Raw genomic sequence first — 14,218 nt, 5'->3', positions numbered from 1 at the left:
TTTATGGCGTTGTACTAAGGTATGGATTACTTTATAATGTGTATTGGAAGAGCAGGTCAACTATTAATCGCTGTGATTGAAGCTGTATCTAGTGCTGTACTTATTGAACGCTTGAAATTCGACACTTACAGCCGTTCCGTATATTTTTTAGGTGTCTATTGATTTGTTTACCAACTTGAGATGGAATTTTTGACATTGGCCAATAGAGATAAATGTGAAATTCCTATCCCTATTAAGCAAAACAATAAACACAGGTTTATTTTCAGCAAATATATATTACTTATTATCCAATAAATAGATTATGATTATTCAAGAGGATATGATATGATGATTCAGAAGGAAGAATAAGGTACAAATACATATATACTAGTCAGTAGCAATTTTATAAAAATAAACTATTCATACCAGTCGTACTTTTGTTCACCCAGCTTCATTTTTATAGGTACCAAATGAAAGCCTGATCCTACCGCCATACATTTTACTTAGAGGTTACATTTATACGCAAATAATGACAGATGGGGGACCACGTTCCACAATAACTCATTGCGTACATTATCTGGCCTAAAACAGGCTCAGCTCATTCGTCTTCATCAAATATGTAGCTGTCCTGGCTAGGTGATCATAATTATGAGGGTAGATTAAGGAGAGAAATAGATAAATGTAGTGATTTCTGACACTTACGCGAATATTAGACATTTAAATAAAACTACTTTTACGGATTTTATCGCGTTATCGGTCATGGTCGTCTTGTTATGGTCGTCTTGACATATTAGTTACAAACAGCTACCCTACATTTTGTTGATTATTATTGACAATCCGTACTAACTAATATAAACTAATATACGTCACTAATATATCAAGACGACCAACACCTTAGTCTGCCCGTGACCATGGATGCTGTAAAGGATCCGAAACGTCGGGATTAAATAATATTAATATAACGCGATAAAATCCGTAAAAGTAGTTTTATTTAAATAGATAAATGTAGATTTTTGACGTGCTTGTAGGTATGTACCTATCTATCTCAGGGTCTGTTTAGACCAAAAAAAACTGCACCAGTCTTTCATTTACATTCATTTTATGTAAACACAGCCGGATCACATTCTTTTGTTTTTCTTACTTAAAGAATTTGATGGGTGCGTGATTCGGTCATTCATTTTTTAAAAATTTAAACACTCCCTGACTAAGGTGTAGCTTTGTAAGGAAATCTAAACTTACCCTATAAGTCAAAAATTGATAATCTGCATAGTGCCATCAATGCTCATGTTTCTTTGTACAAGAAGAGGCCTGTGCTCAGCTCAAATAATATCTTATTTGTAAAGTCATTCAAATGTCGATGGAAATATAAAATTGTAATGTAAATACCTACTTACACTACATACCGGTGGATTACATTTGCAGATTCCTGAAACAAAATAAACTGAATATTAATGAATGCTTCATGAAAAGTGCATGCATACTTCAATAAATTATTGTTGGTATAAAATACCTATCTGATTTCAGTGGGAAGGAAATTAAAGCTTACATTTATAATACGATAATGCATGATATTCATGCTTGGGATTACAGATAGTTTTCATTCTCTTAGGAAGGAAAGACTTAATCATTAAAAATTACCTTTACGAGAAACTATTGTTCGAATGAATACAGCTTTGAAGTCTAACACGAAACTCCATTTTCGGTGACAAAAGTCAATAAACGATTTAGTGACTTTCCCATCAGTAACAATCGTTCTATTGCAAAGGGCATGTATTGAAGATTGTAGTGATATGTTTTGGCAGCCTGTAGATAGTCTGACAGTTGTTCTCATAAATTATGTGTACCAGTATGTTCACGTTTTTTCTTATATGTCCCAACCTATGTTTCATTAAACTAAAATTATAGGTACCACTATCTACAGTAGAACTTCTGTCATACTATTTTTGACATAAATCCCACACTTTTCACATGCCACTACCGAAACAGCTGATCCGTTCCCGAAATACTCAAAAACATATCGTCGAAAATAACGAGACGGCAATATTTTTCCTGTTACCCAAAGTTGAGGGTAATCAGAAAAGTTCCAGCACTTACGAGTTGACAAGCCAACTTTACGAGATGTATTGAAGAGATTTTCCTATGACGTCGTTAATATTAGGAATTTTGGGTAAGAATTTGTGGGTGTGGGCGTTTTGCCGTTTTTTTGGGTATAGTAGAATAATTCGGCCATGTCTTAAAATAGAGAAAAAAATAAATCAAATCGGTCTAGTAGTTTCTGAAAGGTTTATAACACTAAGTAAAGATTTTTAGGAAATCAGAAATGAGTAAGATTCAACTCCACAAAAAGAATTTTAGTATACGCAACCAAAATTAATTACTATAATCAATGTTTATATAATATGGCAAAGTCGTGATGGTGTACGAAAAATTCCTCAAACCATTAATGCAGTATTCGACGGCACGCCCTTGTTTGAACAATGTCAGGTTTTCGCTAGCTAATGAAAAAATAATATTTGCCAGTACACAAGTACCTGTAAATATTATTTTTTAATTGGTATGTCATACAATTCAGTTGACTACGCTTTGCAAATATAACACGTAGATGTGTTCACAAACTACATATTTGTATTTATACACGAATGAATTTTTTGAACAAATATGCGATGCAGAAAAATTGTTTTTGGATTAAAAACACATAGTGTCACGCTTGTTTTAGTAAAGGTTATAAATACATGTCCATGTGAAATCAGCGTCATCAACTTAACCATGAGAAGACGTCCACTACTGAATATAGATCTCCTTGATTTTCAAAACGTCTAATGCGATTGAGGGTGACTATTCAGCCGTCATCATCAGCCTATCGCAGTCCACTACTGGACATAGGCCTCTCCAAGTGCACGCCACTGAGATCGATTTTCGGCTTCTCGCATCCAGCTCCTGCCAGCCGTCTTGCGCAAGTCATCACTCCACCGGTAGACTGTTCAGCCGTACCAGGTTACAAAACTGAGACCCTTATACAGAAGAAATCATAATACATTCATAAAATACTATTTTCTAGATTGTTTAGATGGTAAAATCAGCGACAAAATCCGATTAACTCAGCAAATTCCCAAACAAATCTATGCAGACATCATTTAGAGTCAATCCACAAATCACTGCACGTTGACATAGACATGCACTGTCAGATTTCAGAACGCAGCCATATTTTAGCGATGTCAATTCTGTGACCGCGCGCCGATCATGTGTGGGCTTTAAATCAAGCCAACGGGAATCGTGGGTTATTAGTTCTATGGTTTTTGAATATTATTATGGAGTTTTAAAATTTTTTGAAAGTCGGTATTTTGATACAGTGAAAAGTGGAAACTCAATTGTGTCATGTGGGTTTGCACATCTTGTGAAAAGTTTTGGGGATTCAGAGAGATAAAACAGATATTGTCAAGTGAAATAAAGCTACCTGAAATACTAGGGACTTGTCAAGTTACAAAATGTCCTACAGAAGAAGAAGAAGCGAATATAGGACGGAATCGTATCATTTCATGATGCAAATGTTCACAAACACATCGGCATTTTTACTATACACATGAGGTACTCATTTTTCAAATTAATGTTAGACAATTCACCGCAGCAATCCTTAAGCAAAAATATAGAGCAACTTTCAATCCGCACCCATTAACGGCGTAGTGAAGCATCATTAGAAACATCCCGAGTCACCCTTTAATGGGCCGCGTCGACAGTTTGACACGGAACCCCATGATTTATAAGGGATCCAGCATTTTCGTATTGAAATAAAAATCATTTACACTATTGACGAAGAGATTGAGAGACTAGATGAGCCATGGCATGACAGTTACTATTGTAACAAAAACTCTTCTGATAGTATGTACATCCATTTGCGAACTGCAATTGCATTAGAAAAACTAAACTAGCAAAGAGTTGTAACAACACTGACATAAACAATCACAAACTTTAACATTTTGCCAATAAGAAAATAGTGCGTTCTCAAGAATGCGATACAATTCAAAAAAAAATAAAAACTTTCCACTTTACTACAAAATTCTCATACAAACTTTTTAATTTACGACCACAGACAAGAGCGTACAAAGAGGTCTATTCTGAAGTTTCTTAAATGGATTTTGAATTCATATTTTCATAGCAGATTCAATTTGGTTGCAGTCCGAATAAGTTAAACGCGGGTCTTTATTGTGAGACACAAAATTAAATTCGTTCGCTTTATTAAATTTGATGTGTCTAACGGTGTTATATGAAGACGTAAACTGAATTAAATTAAAATTTATATGAGACTTTTCAAATTAAATTACTTAATGAGTTTTCCATACTGATATATGCAACAGAAATTTTATGAGAAGCAATTACGTCTGTGTTATGTTTTAATTATGGCTCAATTAATTAAGATGACAATAAGAAAGAAGGTGGAATATGTAGATATTTATACAAGGAGTAGTCTCTCTGTAGTCTCATATGACATGTGAATGGCAAATAACTAACTATTGCAAATAGTGGTGCTGTACTATCAATCTGGTGATTGGAATCGTAACTCCATTTTTCTATATTTGAACACAAATGATGATATCATCGAGTTAACTTCTATATAAAAGACGTGACTGTGGATAGAATATATCTTGCTGAAACTGCAGCTGTCAAAGATTATAAACAGTTCTAACTTCTAAACCATAAAACTGTTCCAAGCTTCTTCTTCTTGAGAAGCTCTCGATTAAGAAACATTAGAAAAAAAAAAACAGTTTCACTTGTAGAAAACCCCATAGCATGTCATGTCACTTCCATCAAACATATTTTATATCGTTGCTATTCAGCCTTATTGGCCGCTTCGGCGCTTCGGTTGCGAAATATCAACTGTACTCATTGGGCGTTTTTGCAATATCAGCTGCGTTTATATTTTATGACTACCCACCGTTTCCTGGTGTTCGGTCGGATTTTATTTCGGTTCGAATGGTGTATGTTTTATTAGTTTTTTTTTTTATTTGTAGATGAATGAGTAATGTGTGGTTGTGTTGAGACGTGTAATTTAAGAAATAAATTAATAAACGTACCCAGTTTTTCATCGAATTGTTACTTGGCAAAATCATTTTATTTTCCAAAAACCCTTTTTCACCGTTAACTGTACAAAATCCACTAAACTAACGTATTACTCAAACAAATTCCTAGAACGTCAAAAAAATTATTAACATAGCAGAATTCGGGGTAAAATTCAAATTAGCTAAAATTCCGACATTCAGTCTGGCTAACAAAAATCTGCCTAAGTTGTAAATAATTGCTATGAACCCAGTCTAGGTCAACAGTAGTCAAGGTTAGCTCATTAGCTTAAAAGCTGTTAAGCATTTTTCTGCTAATTTTGGGGCGGGAAAAAGGAAGGTTATGGCAATTAAAGTAAAACAGAACGTTTAGAGCTTGTGAAAAGATTTTTGAATGCAAACTCATTTGTGGAGCTGGAAGAGTGGTGGAATAAAACAAAGAAAAATGTTCACTGCTGCACAGTTAAATGTAGAAAATCTACAGAGTTACTTGTTAATTATTTTGTAATTATTAATATCCACAACAGCCTACAATACTGATAGAGGTGGAAACAGTCGAAGTGCCCTTTGCCCAGTGGGACAGTTCAGGCTACAAAAATATATTAATAGTAAAGTGAATGTCTTTGTGAATGCTTAAATATGTCTCATTATAGCAATCTTATCTATGAAGCATAATAATAGTCGTCTCGAAGATTTCAATGAACTTTAAAAAAAAAAAATTCAAAATAGCACAGATCCAATTAGGGCTGCCAGCATAGAATCTATGCTCACCTTGAAAAGAAATATGCTCGTTAAGATTTCAAATAAAAGTGTCGTTTCTATACCTATAAGAGTGATTTCAGACTAGCGCTTTATTCAGCCCATATACGGTTCTTTCGGAATAGGTGCAGTGCGTGGTAGGTATATCATCATTATCATCTGCCTTGGCTTTTTTCCAACTATGTTGGAGTTGGCTTCCAGTCTAACTGGATGTAGCTGAGTACCAGTGTTTTACCAGGAGCGACTGCCTATCTGACCTCCACAATCCAGTTACCCGGGCAACCCAATAACAATTGGTAAAACTGGTTGTCAGGCATACACGAACCAGAATTGGCAAGTTGTGGATACTCGCACTTAAACGAAAGTAACGAAGTACTTCAACGCCCTTACGAATGGTGATTATTTATTTGTTTATTAAAATTATTAAAGGCACTGGTTATAAAACCCCAGTCTGAAACCTCACTTACTATCAAGGTTGCGACTCATTAGTGCGAAAGCGGTTCAGTTAGGTGCGACCTTATACAACCTCTTTTCATTAAAATTGATAACAATAGCTGTTTTAAGGCTGAAAATATTGTATTGTGTTTTGGGGTTGACTGATTCTTTCATTTTAGTTGCCTATCTATCTTCTATGTGTATTTTTTATTATTGCTATTTTTAAAAAGTAATTGTTCTTATTCAAATGCTAGCTACGATTTAGTCAAAGAAGTCTGTAGAAAAACAAATCTATTTCTCGTTGAGAGTCAATAAACACCAACGTTGGTCTTAAAAGTGATTTAAAGTGAAGACAAGAACTACTTGATAAGATAGATACAAATAATTACAGCAAAGCAAAACACATTTATTCATCCTTCCTATTTAAAGCCGGCGAAGTCTAAAAAGAAAAAGAAAAAAGAAGAGAAAAGATAACGAAAGATAGCGTCGACCGTCTCAGTAATAATCAAGTAAAAAAACAAGTCGGAGAACTCATAGAACTAATTTAAAGTTAATTTGGTTATTTCAAGATTCTGTAAATTGTACGAATCGTATCTTGTTTTGTGTCATTTGTTGTACCTAGCAGTTGTTTTTTTGTTGGGTAAAGTGAATTTGGAAGTCTTGCCATAGGCTTTTTGCAGTTACTGGCATTATGGTGATTTTTGAAAGACCCTTGGAATGATAGAACAAATTCTGATTGATAATATTGTTTGTTTCGCAAAACAGAAACTGTTACGTTTTTCTTCATTATTTCCTTATTTCTTGAATAGATTATGTCACCAATTTCTCACTTCTTGAATAGATTATGTCTGTTGAAAACATGTAGGTACTTCTGTCCATTTCTGGATAGGAATGAACATTCATCACCAAAATAATCAGATTAATCCTTAACATGAATTTGGTTTTTGGAAGTGTGGAAGATAAGTGTAAGCCGTGTACTTATACAGTGTTGATAAAGACTGAAGATAAAATTATAATATAGTAGAAAGTATAGTGTTTCTACAGTTTTATGTTCTTCTAACTTCTGATCACATTGTAATAGACTGGTCTATTCAACACTGTACTTTTTACATAGTTTAATGATAACAATGTCTGTTTTCAGTCCCATCTTCAAAAATATTGCTTCATGCTCACTGTAGTTATTATAAAGCATTTTCAGTTAGTTACAGGACACTTAACTTAGTATCTCAGTATTTTCACACGCGACCTAATTTTTCTAAAACAATTTGATCAACTTTTAACACAATATCGACCTTACAATTTCCACTTAGCCTCGAAAAAGTACGAGAAGCGTAGAAATCTCAATAATAATAAAGTAAAAAACGTACCGGAGGAGCTCTAATAACTAATTTAAAGTTAATTTGCTTATCTGAAGACGATGCGGATACCTTAGGCTGCGTACACACAAGATGTTCTAAAATACGCGCAGTCAGTTACGCGTACATAACAAACAATAGACCAGTACCTACAGATGCTTATATTTGATCATGTCTGCTGACTACGGAGGAAGAAAAGATGTCAGATGAAGTATTGTATGTTAGGCGCGACCAAAACGAACAGTAAACGTTACCTAACCAGGCGTTCAGGTTTCTTGAGACTATGGGGATTGTGGCTTAGAGATAAATGATACGATCGAGATCCAGATACATACTAGTTTATTGAAATAAAATGATTACAATATATACTCCTCTCATCTCTCCCTTAAAAATAAAATAAAATGAAATTGGTACAAGATTTCATTTTATGAAAATAAAATTAATGCATACCTAGTTATAGTGGCTATATAAAGATAACATAAAAATAAAATATTTAAAATAACATGCAGAACAAAGTTCGAATAAAGCATGGTGATTGTTTACACAATGTAAGAGTGCGATGCTACAAACAAGTTAAGACAATAATAGGTCCTGCTGCTTGCGAACGCTTACAACACGACCTTGATGCTCTGACAAGGTGGTGTCATGATGCTGGCTTAGTACTTAATGCAAGCAAAACGAAATTATTGGTTATCAGATCTCCCTATATTAAAAAACTGTCCTCACAGAGCCTAATAGCCCATAACCATGATTGCTTGCATACAGTTAATGTGACCAACTGTAACTGTCCTCAAATAGATGCTGTCAGTAAACAAACATATCTGGGAGTAATTATAGACGATAAGTTTAACTGGAGTTATCACATAGAACGTGTTTGCGATAAACTTCGTCAATTTCTTGCTATTATGACCATTCTCAAAAACCGCCTACCCTTCAAAGTGAAGGTAATGCTTTACTATGCGTTGGCGGAATCGTACATCCAGTATGGCCTTAGTAGCTATGGTCGTACTTATAAAACATATCTTGACAGTATTTACAAAACTCAAATTCAAATTCTAAAAAAACTAGTATCACCAAAAATTAAAAATAAATTTTACGATAACATAAATGGCCTTTTTAAACATTGTAATGTCTTACCAGTTAACACTCAATTCAAGTTTTTATTATTAAAAGAACAATTTTTCAATAAAAAATTAAGAAACAAAATCGAACATCCTGTATGCACTCGGGCAATTTCTGAGAATAGGCTTCTTACACAGCGAGCCAACAACACCTATGGCGAACGAACTACCGCTTATATTGTACCCAGACTTATTAATAACCTACCCTCAGAAATAAAAAATAATATTACGCCAAAGAACATAAAATGTAAACTAAAGCAATATTACTTAAGTATTATTTAGGAATGTGTTTATCTTAAATTGTTTATATTGTTAGCGACATTAACGTAGTATATATTTGTAAAACCTCATTTTATAAAACTTCGCTTTTGAGATGGATTCGTGATAGCACAAGTTTAAACCTTAGTGGTTTTTGGTTGCTGTTTTAAATGTATAATCATGTATTTACTGTAAATATGATAAATAAAAGAAAAAAAAAAAAAAAAAAAAAAAAAAAAGGTTTCTAATTACAGGTCTGTTACACACTGAGTACAAAATAATATTATGAATATTATTTCTTAAACTATTACTATACATGAAATAATTTTGTTCTATTTTTGTGAATAGTGTCAGTTTTTCCATTAATTTTGATTTGTACATTTGGTGACACATCTTTAATAACTTCGTAAGGACCAGAATAAAGGCTTGACAACTTATTACCTGTTTCATTTTTAACAAGAACCAAATCACCTGACTTGTATAAAATTGGATTTATGTGATTATCATAATTGTTTTTTCTTTGTAACTTAGTTTCTATGAGATTATTTCGAGCTTCGGCATGAGCCGTTTGTAGTCTGTACTTTAATTCAAGAGGATAGCTTTCGTGATTATAAAGTGGGTCTACGCGTTTAAGTAAATTATTGGGTAAGTTACATTTTTTGCCATAAACCAATTCAAATGGTGTAAATTTTGTTGAGGTATGTACTGATGTGTTATATGAAAAACACCAAAACGGAAGCCATGTACTCCATGTGTCGTACTTACCTTCCGCTTGAATTCTCAGAAAAGCGCCAAGATGTTTGTGGGAGTTCTCCAGTGATCCGATACTTTGGTGATGGTACGCTGTTGAGTTTAATTTCTTAATGTTTAATAATTCACATACCTGTTTGACCGTATCAGACATGAATTCTGCGCCTCTATCAGTAGCTATCTCTCTTGGTACGCCATGTTGTAATATGAAATTGTTTACAAAACTACGCGCGACTTCTGTTGCTGTTTTTGTAAATAATGGATAAGCACATACATATTTTGTCAACTCACACTGTATAGTGAGAATATAAAGATAATTATGACTGTCCCTATCTAAAGGTCCAACTAAGTCCAAAAAAATTTTTTCAAATGCCGAATGAGCACTCGAGGTGATGGCCATTGGCTCTTTCACCTGTACAGTGTATTTTTGTTTCTGACATTGAGGACACTTTAACACAAACTTTTTAATATCAGATGCCATACCTGGCCAAAAATAGTAACGTTTAATATTATTCAACATTCTTCTTATGCCTGCGTGGCCACTCGTAGGCAAAAGATGAAAATCGTTGATTATGACTTTTCTGTCATCTACGTCATCAATTCTTTCGACGTCTTTTAATATACATAAACTAGGCCCAACATAATTAGTTATGTTTTTAATTTCACTTGCAAGTTTGTCAACAAATACCTCATTATTTATATCCTTTATCAAATATATTTCGCTTATATTTATTTTTTCAGCGAAATCACACATTTCCCTCACAAATTCGGCTCGCGATACTTGTGTTCGAGAAACTGGATTTATATAAATTGTCTTTTTCTTGGAAATGTAAATAAGTCGTTTACTTTCACATGTGATTTCATTATTTCTCCTAAATCGGTCTATAGTCTCTATGTCCGTAAATCTCATCTCCACTGCGTCTTTCGGCCTAATATGAGTTTCCACGACTTTTGGTTGATCAGGCCAATAGTCTGGCGGACTCATATCATGATCGCAAGAGGCGTCATTTAGTCTTTTCCTTTGTGCACGCGTCAGTACATATAAACATTCATTCATCTCTTTCAATTCTTTCGAAGAAACTTGCATCCTAGACAATGCGTCTGCAGCCACATTATCTTTTCCTCTCACATACTCGACAACATAATCATACTCCTCTAAAAGCAATCTAAATTTAAAAAGTCTACTCGATGGGTCCTTCAAATTAAATAAGTATACTAGAGGCTTATGGTCAGTGATTATTCTAAATTTCCTACCGTATAGATATGGCCTAAAATGTTTTATGGCCCATACCACAGCTAAAAGTTCTTTTTCTATGGTGGGGTAGTTTTTCTCAGCTTTATTTAGATTTCTGCTAGCGTACGCTATTGGTTTTTTATCTTTATTACATAAAACGGCTCCTAGGGCATAGCCAGATGCGTCCGTTTGCAGAATAAACTCATTATCAATTGAAAAATTTGGGTATTGTAACACGGGAGGAGATATCATACTATTTTTGAGATGTTCGAATGACTCTTGACATTTATTATCCCAAACAAAGGTTGCATTTTTTTTGCACAACAAGTTCAAATAATATGCCTTTTCCGCGAATTGGTTTATGAATTTTCTATAGTAGCCGGCGAATGCTAGGAAACGCTTTACTTCGTCAGCATTTTTAGGAACCGGATAATTTTGAATTGTTTTAATTTTTTCGGGGTCAGGTAAGACACCGTTCTTTGATACAACATGCCCTAAGTAAAGAATTTCTTTTTTTAGAAAATTACATTTAACAGGGTTTAATTTTAAATTAGCACTACGCAGCCTTTCAAAAACGAGCAAAAGGTTTTTATTGTGATCAACTAAATTTCGACCCAAAATAATTAAATCGTCTAAATATACTAGGCATTTTTCGTATGATAAACCTGCCATCGCCATGGTCATCATTCTTGAAAAAGAGCTGGGACTGGTTTTCAGACCCATAGGCATTCTAGTCATTTGATACTGCTCCCCTGCGCAAAATGCTGTATATTTTCTACTATTGTTTTCGAGACTAACGTTAAAAAATCCTTGATTTAGATCTAAGTGCGTAAAATAAATACATCCACTGAGTGAATCCAAAATTTCTGTAATATTTGGGAGAGGGAATTTGTCGTCTTGTATACAATTATTTAGTTTTCTATAATCAATGACTAAACGCCATTTCTTTTCTCCGCTTGAGTCTAATTTCTTAGGTACGAGTAATACAGGACTGGACCACTCACTAGTACAAGGTTCGATAATACCTTGCCTAAGTAACTCATTAACTTGATTTTTTAACTCATTTTTCTGTGCATGAGGAAGTCTGTACGGTTTTGTATATATAGGGTCAACATCTGGTTTTAAAGTTATTTTATGTTCATAAATATTAGTCGTATTAAGTTTATCGCCTGGAAGATAGAAAATATCCGAATACTTTGCGCATATCGATTCAATAGTGTCTCGCTCTTCGGTATTTAAATAATTAAGGTTTAATAATGAAAATAGTGTTTTAACGCGATGTGCATTATTCGGTGACTGCTGAAAATCGCATAACTCGTATTCACTAGCTTTATGAATTATAGGATTTACTTCTTTGACCACTAAGTCCGAATCGGTTGTGTTTAATATACGAATCGGTATTTTTCCGTTTAAGGGTTTCACTAAACAGCTAGCAATGAATATTTCATGTTGTAATTCAGTTGCGTTTATCACACAATCCTCCGTTTCACGCGTATCGATTAAATGTATAGACTCCGATCTAGATGGTATAGTTATAGATGTATTGTCCATTATTAAAGGTAAATTAATAGTAAAGTTTTTGTTCCATAGTAACAAAGTTCGATTGCCATAGTTTAGAATAGACTTGTACTTGCTTAAAAAGTCTTGTCCGAGAATTCCAGCTGCCTTACATGGCAAGGATTTAAAAACATAGAACTTGTGCTGGAGTGTCTGTTTTCCTAGGTGTAAAATTAAGTAAGCATATCCAATCGCTTGGACTTTGCCCCCAATACCGTTGACCAAGATGTTCTTATTATGGATAGGAATATTTAAGTCTCGAACAAGTTTATATTTGATGACTGAAATAGAAGCCCCGGTATCAACTAACAAACTGAGGCAAGAATTGTTTTGTAATTTTATGTTTACACAAGCTGTATTATTACATGACAAAATATGGTTTTTAGTCACGAAAAAAAATTATTTTGATTTTGAGTATCTCGAGAACTTTCTTGCTGACCTTCGGCGGATTCTACTATAGAGTTTGACAAAGTATGTACAGTACGTGCATTGGCTTGATATGAAGGTCTATTATAAGAGAACTTACCTCGTCCCCTGTAGTTCGATCTCGTTGCGCGCCATCTCGTTTGAGAACCTCTGAAGGGGTGTCCTCTATACCGCTGAGTTGGCGTCGTCTCGGTGCGTTGCTGAGGGGGTTGAAATTTACCTGAGAACGCGGAGCGTCCCCGTCCTGGTCTTCGGCGAAATGCTCGGCTTCTATAATTCATAGTAAACACATCAGTTGAGGTTGATGGTGATTGAACGTCTTCGTCAATAGCAGCCTGGACAGCATCATTTAAATAGTTGTAATTCCTCGCAGAAATGATGGTGCTGAGCCTGCGATTTCTCAATCCATCGGAAAAGCATTTGATGGCTTGTTTCTCATTTAATGGTTTAAGAACTTTAAAATGTTCGTCATTGCCATCTGATTGAGCAATCGTAAGCTCTACAAACATTTCTGTAATTTCTTTAGCGAACTCATCAATAGACAAATTATTTTGTTTAGTGTTTTGCATTCTACGCTGAATTGCTGTTGCGGATTTCTTAGGCAATAAATGCAATTTTAGGTCTTTTATCAATTCCTCGATACTATCATATTTGGAAGACAACTTTAGTTTAGCTGCCTGGGAAAGTCTACTTTTTAATGTAAAGTTCATTAATTGTTTTTTCGATGGTTCATCTAATTCAGATTGATAATATTCAATACCATCTATCAACTGTTTGATACTGGCCTCATCATCAGTCGAAACAGGTAATAGCTGTAAAGCAATTTTCAAATCAAATTTCGCAGACATTTTAGAAGATGATTCTTCTGTACACAAGTCTAATATCTCTTCATACAATTTATGAAAATTAGTAGTCAGTTTCTCAATTAAAATACATTCACTTTCTTCAACATTACTTTTTGACTCAGAATAGTCTTGTAAAAATATATTAAAATCTCTTACTATATCATCAGCATCTTTTAATTTTTTAATAACTATGCTGCCTTTTCTACGACTTGCTCCTATTTTTATCAAATATTTTCTTATATCAACCAGATTTTTATACAATTCATGCAAAGTTTCTGCCATAAAGATGACTTACAAGTGATATATTATATTAGTATACATACCAAATTGCTGGCACCATTATTATTATTTTTTTTTTTTTTTACACTAACACAAAGATATATTAACTCTAAAACTTAATACTTCTAAAGTCTTCTATATAGTCTCCCGATAATACCTATATTACGAT

The 14,218-nt window shown here is 33.9% G+C and overlaps 1 protein-coding gene across 1 annotated transcript in view; it reads right to left on the bottom strand.

The window, feature by feature from the left end:
• The window catches only part of LOC124640026 (nephrin-like), a 281,934-nt gene that overhangs the window by 181,278 nt on the left and 86,438 nt on the right, over positions 1 to 14,218 (bottom strand). The window contains exon 3 of the mRNA XM_047177607.1: positions 1,374 to 1,405. The gene's annotated coding sequence lies outside the window, so the exon portion shown is untranslated. The remainder of the gene's footprint in view (positions 1 to 1,373; positions 1,406 to 14,218) is intronic.

Source organism: Helicoverpa zea, chromosome 20, assembly GCF_022581195.2.
Source record: "Helicoverpa zea isolate HzStark_Cry1AcR chromosome 20, ilHelZeax1.1, whole genome shotgun sequence".
NCBI lineage: Eukaryota > Metazoa > Arthropoda > Insecta > Lepidoptera > Noctuidae > Helicoverpa > Helicoverpa zea.
Note: the sequence above shows the minus strand (reverse complement) of the source record. Positions and strands in the feature narration are given on the sequence as shown.